Source organism: Chiloscyllium plagiosum, unplaced genomic scaffold (assembly GCF_037043375.1).
Source record: "Chiloscyllium plagiosum isolate Xiang-an unplaced genomic scaffold, Cpla_swu_hap1 HiC_scaffold_1, whole genome shotgun sequence".
Taxonomy (NCBI): Eukaryota; Metazoa; Chordata; class Chondrichthyes; order Orectolobiformes; family Hemiscylliidae; genus Chiloscyllium; species Chiloscyllium plagiosum.
In genome coordinates, this window is record NW_028270139.1 from 111,462,923 (window position 1) to 111,472,353 (window position 9,431).

Below are 9,431 nucleotides of genomic sequence, written 5' to 3' on the forward strand. Positions count from 1 at the left end.
CAAAAGCCCTGATGAAGGGCTTTGCCCAAAACATCGATTTTCCTACTCCTTGGATACTGCCTGACCTGCTGTGCTTTTCCAGCATCACTCTAATCTAGACCCTGGTTTCCAACATCTGCAGTCCTAACTTTTGCCTATATAACTCTACTACATAGTACACTAACTCCCTTCTAAATGACACCCTGCAGATACAACACAAGGGGGTGGTATTAACACTGGACTGTTATTCCAGAGACCCAGGTAATGTTCGGGGGACCCAGGTTCGATTCCTGCCATGACAGGTGGTGGAATTTGAATTCAGAGTTTAATGATGACCATAAGTCCATTGTAAATTGTCAGAAAAACCCATCTGACTCACTTATGCCCTTTAAGGAAGGAAACTGCCATCCTTACCTGGTCTGGATTACATGTGACTCCAGAACTACAACAATGCGGTTGACTCTTAACAGCCTTCCAGGAATATAGAAATGGGCAACAAATGCAAGGCCAGCCAGCGATGACCACCTCCTGTTAATGAATAAAAGATATGTGCGTGCGCACAGACAAATAAATTTGGTATTACGCAGAAAAGGGCAGTAAAATATAGGAAACTATTCAATAACAGCAGGATTCGATGGAGTGTTCCTTTTGTTTCCTAAAACCTTACGTGCTTTGATTTTTTTCCTATCAGATTCATACACATCTGCACGAGGCATGGAGCTACTGGTTCACAAGCAATAAAGTCTCTGACTTCTTCGTTAAAAACAATAGGTTATAACAACTAAACAAAAAAAAATCAGAAACAAAGACAGAAATTGCTGAAAAAATTCAGCAGATCTGGCAGCATCAATGGAAAGAAAACAATGTTAACGTTTTGGATTCAGTGAAGGTGGTCTGGCGAAGTGACACTAGACCAAAATGTAGATTTGCTTTCCCCACTCATGTTTCTAAATTCCATCGAGTACAGACCCAAAGGCCACAACTGCTCCTCATATGACAAGCTCTTCATCCCCAGTATCATTCTTATAAATCGCCTCGACATCTTCTCCAACACCTGTACATCCTTCCTTAGATGGGGAGCCCAAAAATGCTCTCAGTATTCCAAATGCAGTCAGAGCAGAGCCTTGTACTGTTGAGCCAGTATACTCCTCCTTGTATTCTAGGTGTCTTGAAATGAATGCCAACATTATATTTGCCTTTCTAACTGCCAAGTGAACCTCCATGTTAACCTTAAGAGAATCCTGAACTCGGACTCCCAAGTCCCTTTGTGCTTCAGATTTCCGAAGCCTGTCCCCATTTACAAAATAGCCTTTGCCTCTATTCTTCTGATCCAAAGTGCATAACCTTACACTTTCCTACATTTTTTCCATTTGCCACTTCTGTGCCCACTCTCCCAGCCAATCAAATCCTTCTGCAGTTTCCTCAACACTAACTAGACCCCCACCTACCTTTGTGACATCTGCAAACTTAGCAACAATGCCCTTAGTTTGCTCTTCCCATTAAAACAATCTGTGTCTCCTTCAATATCTAACAATTAAATCACCCACACTTGCTGTAAACAGACAAAATAAATCACGTTCGCTTTCATTATGTTCCACAACATAAGTCATATAAAACTCAAATGTAACATGAATGACATAACTTCCAAACTCAGTTATCTGACTTCAGCAAAAACTATATTATTTCAATTCCCTACTTCTAGCAGGAGAACAAAGGCATCACAGATCACAGATACAGTATGTGACACTAAAATTTTTTCTTGGCAAAAGGGCGTAGGTGGTAGCGTGGGGCTGGTGATGAAGGGCTCCTGCCCGAAATGTCGATTGTCCTGCTCCTCGGATGCTGCCTGACCTGCTGTGCTTTTCCAGAACCACTCTAATCTAGACTCTAATCTCCAGCATCTGCAGTCCTCACTTTCGTCTACTAAAATTCTTTCTGTAATGTTAACTCAATCAGCTAAGGCTGTCTCAGCAGAAGATCTATTGATATACATTAACAATCAGTGGGTCTGCGTGAAATCTTGAATCCACATAGAGATTGCAACCAGAGATGGTTTTCTGACTAAAATGGAATATATTTCTGTAATAAATAAAACTTGAATCTTGATTAGACTAGATTCCCTGCAGTGTGGAAACAGGCCCTTCGGCCCAACAAGCCCACACCGACCCTCTGAAGAGCAACCCACCCAGACCTATTCCCCGACGTTTACCCCTGACTAATGAACCCAACACTACGGGCAATCTAGCAAGACCAATTCACCTAACCTGCACATCTTTGGACTATGGGAGGAAACTGGAGCACCCAGAGGAAACCCACTCAGACACGGGGAGAATGTGCAAACTCCACACAGACAGTTGTCCAAGTGGGATATGAATCAATTTAGTTTCATGATTTTGTCTTTCCAAATCGCAAGGAATATTTTTGTTCAGGGGCATCTTGATCTTTTGAATATGAATAATTTCAATTATTAGATGTATACAATTTTCTAGAATTCAAACCTTACGAAAATACTTACCAATATAGACAATAGAGAAACAGTGCTTACTCAGGCTCTCAAATTTTCCTCCAATTTTCTGCATCAGATTGACATCTGGCATTTTTAGAACTGACTTTGGAGTCCAAATACTTCCAGTTGAACACAAGGAACTTTTTTAAAAAAAATTCTAGTCCATTTTCTACTCATTTGTAACTTGAAAAGATACCTTGATGTTTTTAAGAATTTCACACATTTTACTTGTCAATGCAAAACAAATACTTAAATACAAGACGCAACATCGCACTCTCACTTGCCCTGCCATACATCATCCTAGCCCTGCCTAGTTTTATGCTTAATAAAAACTTCTAATTATCTGTTCTTAAGATTATCAAAATTATGCAGTATAGCAACAAACATGAAACATAATCCCTCAAATTCATTCATAACTGTCATGCCTTCCTCTCATTGGGAAGACAATTTAAACTGATGAGTCACATTCTTACAATGGCAGTAAATCTGAAATTAACAAAAGTTCGTTGTTGCTCTGTTTAACTGCCTGAGAAAAATTGCTTACTTTATAATTAGAGCCTGACAGCATGTCAGAACTTAAAAGTTTATTTTGTTACTCATCCCAGACTAAGCCAGCACAAGCAGTTAGAAGCTTGACAAGTTTTGGGCTTCCAAAAGTCTGGGAACTGACTAGAATTAAATTGAAACTATTGTGCAAATAAATCATGAAGTTTTTGTAAAATGAAATCTGCCTACTTCAGCCTTTGGCAGACAGCAGGTGTTCTCGTGCCGTATGTAAGCGCAATGCAAGTGAACCCCGGTGGAGGTCACATGACTGCAAGTCTTGCTTACAGGTGGTTTGTGTAGGATATAATCTAAAGAAAAGTCTTTCCACAACCTCAGGACATTACAAAGCACCTTAGAACAAGCTTTGTACTTTTGAAGTGTGGTCACTGTTTAATACAAGACATATGAACATCCTGGGGATTACTAATGGCCAGAAAGTGAACTGGACTACCATATAAATACAGGTCAGAAGCTAGGAATTTTGTGGCAAGTAACTCATCTCCCGATCAATATTCACTCTAAGCCGTACAGCCAGAGTATCCATGCAGGTCTAATTGGCATGAAAAAGCAATAACTTCCTTTTCCAGGAATCACTGTTGTGGACCTAGAAGGTCTGTGCAAAATTAAAGAGAACATAGCTCCAAATTCCTCAAAGCCTGTCCATCATCCACAAAGCAAAAGTCAGTGTCATGGAATACTCTCCAGTTGTCTGAATGAGTGCAGCTCCAACATTACACAAGAAGCTTGACATAATCTAGAACAAAGCAGCCTGCTGGGGTACCATCACATCTACAAGTCTGCACTCCTTCCACAATCTATACTCAGTAGCAGCAATATGTACCATCTCCAAGATGCACTGCAGAAATTCACCAAGGCTCCTTAAGCAGCACCTTCCAAACCCAAAACTACTACCATCCAGAAGGACAAGGGCAGCAGATAAATGGGAACACCACCAGCTGCAAGTTGCCCTCCAAACCACTAACTGTCCAGACCTTGAAATATATTGTTATTCCTTTAGTGTCACTGGGTCAAAAATCTCTAAGCTCTCTCCCTAACAGCATTTGTGGGTCTACATCTTCATTAAAAGGACTGCAGACTTTAAAAAAGGCAGCTCACTTCTCAAGGGCACCACGGATGGGTAACAAACACTGGCCCCATTAGTGAAGTCCACATCTCATAAATGGATAAAAACAAAATAGGAAATGAAGAAATGAATAGATGGAAAATAGATTAAATTCATTCTGCAGTCGAGATTTAGAAATAAAGATTAAACTAATTTAGAAGTACAAAATTGTACAGCTAAGATTTGCGCACGCAAGTTTGAACAAATATCTATTCTAGACCTCTATGTGGGCTGCCAATTTCACTGAGTCCCTACTGGTTTTGAGTGTGCAGAGCTGTATCACTGAGCATTGAAGAGATTTAAAATTTCTCCAATTGGCGCAGCTCAGTAGGATACAGACTTCTGTTATTTTATAATACTATTTGTCCAAAGCAAAAAGCTGCCAGGAACTCCTAACAACATAGAATTTAGGTCCAATCTTCTCCAAGCTCAGCAGGCTTGGCCTAGTAATTTTTCAACAGCGTACAAGAATGAAACAGCAATATCAAACAAGGGATATCAGAACCAGAATTGAGAAATAGCTACTGAACATTTGATTTTAAAAATGGGCAGACTTTTTGTTTAACTGTGATCATTATTTCTTCATTTACAATTTAGAGATGCCTGAGTTGAACTGGGGTGCCTGATGAAGGAGTAGCGCTCCGAAAGCTAGTGCTCCCAAATAAACCTGTTGGACTATAACCTGGTGTTGTGATTTTTAACTTCATTTACAATGACAGCCATATTGTATGATTAAACAGACTGCTGTCTATGAAAATGTTAAAAACTAATATCAGCTCGCAAGGTTGAAAAGGTCAAGACATTTATCTCTGTACTTTCCAACTCTTCCCTCTTCCACAAAGTTTTTAATTACTCCTAAAATTATTTCTGCAGCTGAGGTTTGGTGCCTGCACTGATCTGGTCTCAAATCTCAGGCATTCCCTCTCTAAATCTTTCCACTTCTTTCTCCTCCCTAAAGATGCTTCTTACCAACATCTTTCACCAAGTTTTGGTCACCTGTGTTAACAGATTCTTAAATGATTCCAAATCAAAATCTGAGAGATAACGTTCTCGTGAAGAAATCTGGGGTATGTTACTACGTTACTGCCCTTTGTAAATTTAACTTGTAAATATAAACCAAAACGGGCGGAAATCTGCACAAGCCATCGTCCTGCGATGTACCGGAGAGATTAGCCTGTAAACTGCATCCAACTGCGTCTTAATCATGACTACCAGGTTGCGGATCCTAATCAAACACAACATTACTGCTCGAGAGTTCGTATTTCAGGAGAAGTAGCAGAGCACTCCACAAACAGCCTACCCAACAACCAAGATAAATATGCGCAGGAAAACCTTAACCCTCGGAGATGAAAATAAGTTGGCAAACGATCACTTACCTGAATTAATTCATACTGCGCTTTCCTTTCTGTTGTAGCCCAGTTACGGTTTTCCTCAAATACATCTCATTATCCTAATTCCTCCCCATTACCCGCACCTACTAAAAAAAAGTTATCGGGGGTGGGATATCCAATCAGTAGCTGGTGAATGGAAATGAGGGTTGGAGATTTTTGAGCATTCCCTGTTCCTTGTGGGCGACCCTTGCCCGCTCACTGAGGAACTCGGTGCCCTCTCCTCCCCGCGGGGTCTGGGTACACAAGCTCTTCCTTTGCACTCGCTGCATCACCAGCCGTTCCCGCCCTTACAACAACAAAACCTGCTGATTGACAGCTCGCTCGGGCCAATCGGCTCTGCGGCTAGACGGAGGGGTCCAATGAGAGCAGCGGGGCGGGTCTCCGGGGCTCCAGAGGTTGTGGTGGTGGTCTGTCTCCTAGTGACCTGTAGGGATCCGCTAGCACTGCTGCTTCTTTACCCCCCTCCCCGGACTTTTACTGACTGCATGATTATTAGCAAGCGTGGATCGGCTGTACGTTTAGTATGCAACAAAGCAGAGCCAACCTATAATTTATTGTAACAAATAATATAACGTTTTAATGTTCCGGAATTTCGTTTTTTATGCGTTACTTCAGCGATAATTGTTTAATGGTCAAAAATTAGGCAAAGATTAAGTAACAAAAGTGGAAATTCTGGAGAAAAATCAAGTTCTAATGAAAAGTCACTGGACCCGAAAAGTTAACTCTGCTTTCTCTCCACAGCTACTGCCAAACCTGCTGAGTTGCCAGCAATTTCAGTTATTGTTTAAGATCTCCAGCCTCCGCAATTATTTGTTTTAGCAAAGATTAAGTAAATTGTTTTTACACATTAGGGGTAGTGGGGAGGAAGCAGCTTAAGTAAACATTAATGGATGAATTACAGGAACTATGAACTAATCGACTGATGTCTAATTCCCAGGCAGCAAACTGCAAACCAGTCACTGCACAAAACAACTTCTGCGCTTTAACACATTGTTATTTGATTCTGATTCAGGCTTCAGTCACAGCCCTCAGTAGAGAACTCAAATCGACTACAGCCTTCAAAATAAAGGAAGGTTAACCTCACTAGTGGATATAAACTTCATAGGTTTGTTATATAGAGACGCTGCCTATTTATTTTGTAGGCATCAAAAAAGCCTGTTGCAGCGCCGCAGATCCACCAACAATCGCAGATGAGGAAGGGTTACCGTGAAAACGTTGGGGAGGATTTCTGAAGGATATTCATTGCTAACCTCTTCTGAGTCCGGCATTTTCTTCAACTCCAGCAGCAGGCAACAATAACAAGAGAGAGTTTACACTGAAAATGGAAAATAAAATCTCCAACGCGCAGTTTGGCACTTCACTACAAAATAAACACTGTCACACCTTTTACCGTATAGATTCTGTACAAGCATTACTCCACCTTTTCAAAACATCGGTTCTCCGTCTGTGGCCTGCTTCTAATGTTTTATAGTGTGAGTAATTGAATCTCCGAAATTCAACTACTATAGCACAGTCTTTTCCTAGTTATAGCAATATTTGTAGTATTTTGGGGGGTTTTAAAGCTAGGATTTGAAGTAATTGATCATAACTCCAACATTCACACGAAAATCTGAAGTATTATCTTCAGCCTAATTTAGTACACGTATTCAATTATCCTGGCAAAGTGAATTCCAAGGATAAACTCCATCCATGCCAATACTTTTTAGCAACACCCTCTCATGAAAGTAAATAGATACTCTCGTCCTTGTTTGAAGCAAAACATCCTATCAAAAAGCCAAACCATTACAATGGTGTACAGTTAACTGAATACATTTGAATGATACTGTTTCAAATAATAATTGTATGTTGTTGCATATCAAGAACACACTTTCATTTACCAAAAACTGCTCGCGATTTTAGGATAACCCTGAAATGCAAAGACAATTCTTGGATTTTTCACAACAGCAAACGTTCTTCCAAAAATCTTCTGCCCCGCCTCAACCAATCTCCAATCGCATGTGACATATTCATAGGATTCTTTAGCACTAATGATCAACTTCTTCCGCCATTCCAGTCCTTTCCCTATGTCACCATGCAAAAATTAAACAACAGTTCCTGCCCCGAACTTCAACTTTACCCCAGTTTCTCTCCATCTAACATCAGTAATAAGAATATAAACTACTAAAGAAACTCAGGTCTGGCTACACCTGTGGAGAGAATAAAAGAGTTAATGCTTGTAGTTCAATACAACTCTACTTCACAATTGACTAAACTCTGACCAGTGAACTACCACTTCGTGCTCCCACACAAATGATAGGTGTTCACCATCTCCAATGAGAGAGAATTTAACCATTGCCCCATGACATTTAATGATGTTACCATCACTGAATTCCAAACGTCTGGTGGTTACCATTGACCAGAAACTCCACAGGACTCGCTCCATAAATAATGACAACAAAAACATTTCAGAGACTAGAAATGCTGCAGCAGGCAACTCACCTAACTTGCCAAAGCCTGTCCCCATCTACAAGGCACAGGTCAGAATACTGGAGGTAAAAACAATGACTGCAGATGCTGGAAACCAGATTCTGGATTAGTGGTGCTGGAAGAGCACAACAGTTCGGATGCTGCCTGAACTGCTGTGCTCTTCCAGCACCACTAATCCAGAAGAGGTCAGAATACTCCCTACTTGCCTGGATGTGTTCAGCTCCAACAGCACTCAAGAAGTTTAATACCACCTGGACAAAGCAGCCCACTTGATTGTCATCATATCCATAAATATCCATTCCCTCCACCACCAACAATCAACAGAAGTGGTGTGTACCAAAGTGCAATGCAGAAATTCACCAAAGATACTTAAGCAGCACCTTATGAACCTACAACCACTACCATAAAGAACAACAGGGCAGCAGATACATGGGAATGCCATTATCTGCAAGTTCTCCTCCAAGCTACTCATCATCCTGACTTGGGAAATATATCTCCATTTCTTCACTGTCACTGAATCAAATCCTGGAACTCCTTCCCTCATGGCATTGTGGATCTACCCACAACATGTGGAGTGGAGCTGTTCAAGAAGGCACTCAATACCACCTTTTCAAGGACAGCTAGAATGGGCAATAAATGTTGACCAAGCTAGTGACACCCATACACCATGATTTTTTTTTTAAAGTTGTCTCTTGTTCCTTAGACTCTCTTAAAGGCTCCTTTAAATATAATAATCACCCTTGTCCTCCTCAACATACAATCTCCTCCATCCTCACAAACTATCATCTCCATTTCCTCTCCAAAGTCCTTGCACGTCATCATCTCCAAAATCGGTGCTCATCTTTCTCAACCTCTGTTTGAGTCACTACAATCAGTCTCCATCATGCCACAGTACTGAAACATATCTCAGGTGACAAATGGCATCCTATGTGATTCCAGCAGAAATTATTTTTCTACCCCTACCCCTCTCTATCTTTCCTTAGCCTGTTGGTGTTCCAATGAAGTTCAATGAAAGATCCAGGAACAGCAACTCATTTCCCAATTACAGCTTTTCAGACACATTACTGAGTTCAGCAATTTCAGACCATGAACTTCGTCCCTCATTTTGATAAGTTTTAGTTTTGATTTTTATATAGTTGCTTTGAAATAATTGTATATTACTTTACCTCACTCACTCTGGAAAAATGCTTTAACTACAATCAGTAACACTTAATTTACTTTTTGTTCCACATCTTTATCATGCCAATATTCCCACCCTTTATTCCTGTTCTTGACCTCTTATGTTCTCACTCATGCCTTCCTCATCTCCAAACTGGATTATTCCAGCAAACTCTAAACTGATTTCCCAAATTCTACCTTCCATAAAATTGATGACTTCCAAATCTCTGCTTGTTTTGTCTTTGTTTGCACCAAGTCCTGT

General features: G+C 40.6%; 1 protein-coding gene across 1 annotated transcript in view; it reads right to left on the reverse strand.

Moving 5' to 3' along the window:
* The window catches only part of pdzd2 (PDZ domain containing 2), a 547,489-nt gene extending 541,764 nt beyond the window's left edge, over positions 1-5,725 (reverse strand). The window contains exons 1-2 of the mRNA XM_043687429.2: positions 5,531-5,725; positions 394-507 (exon numbers count right to left, since the gene is read on the reverse strand). The gene's annotated coding sequence lies outside the window, so the exon portion shown is untranslated. The remainder of the gene's footprint in view (positions 1-393; positions 508-5,530) is intronic.
* Between the last annotated feature and the right edge of the window lie 3,706 nt (positions 5,726-9,431).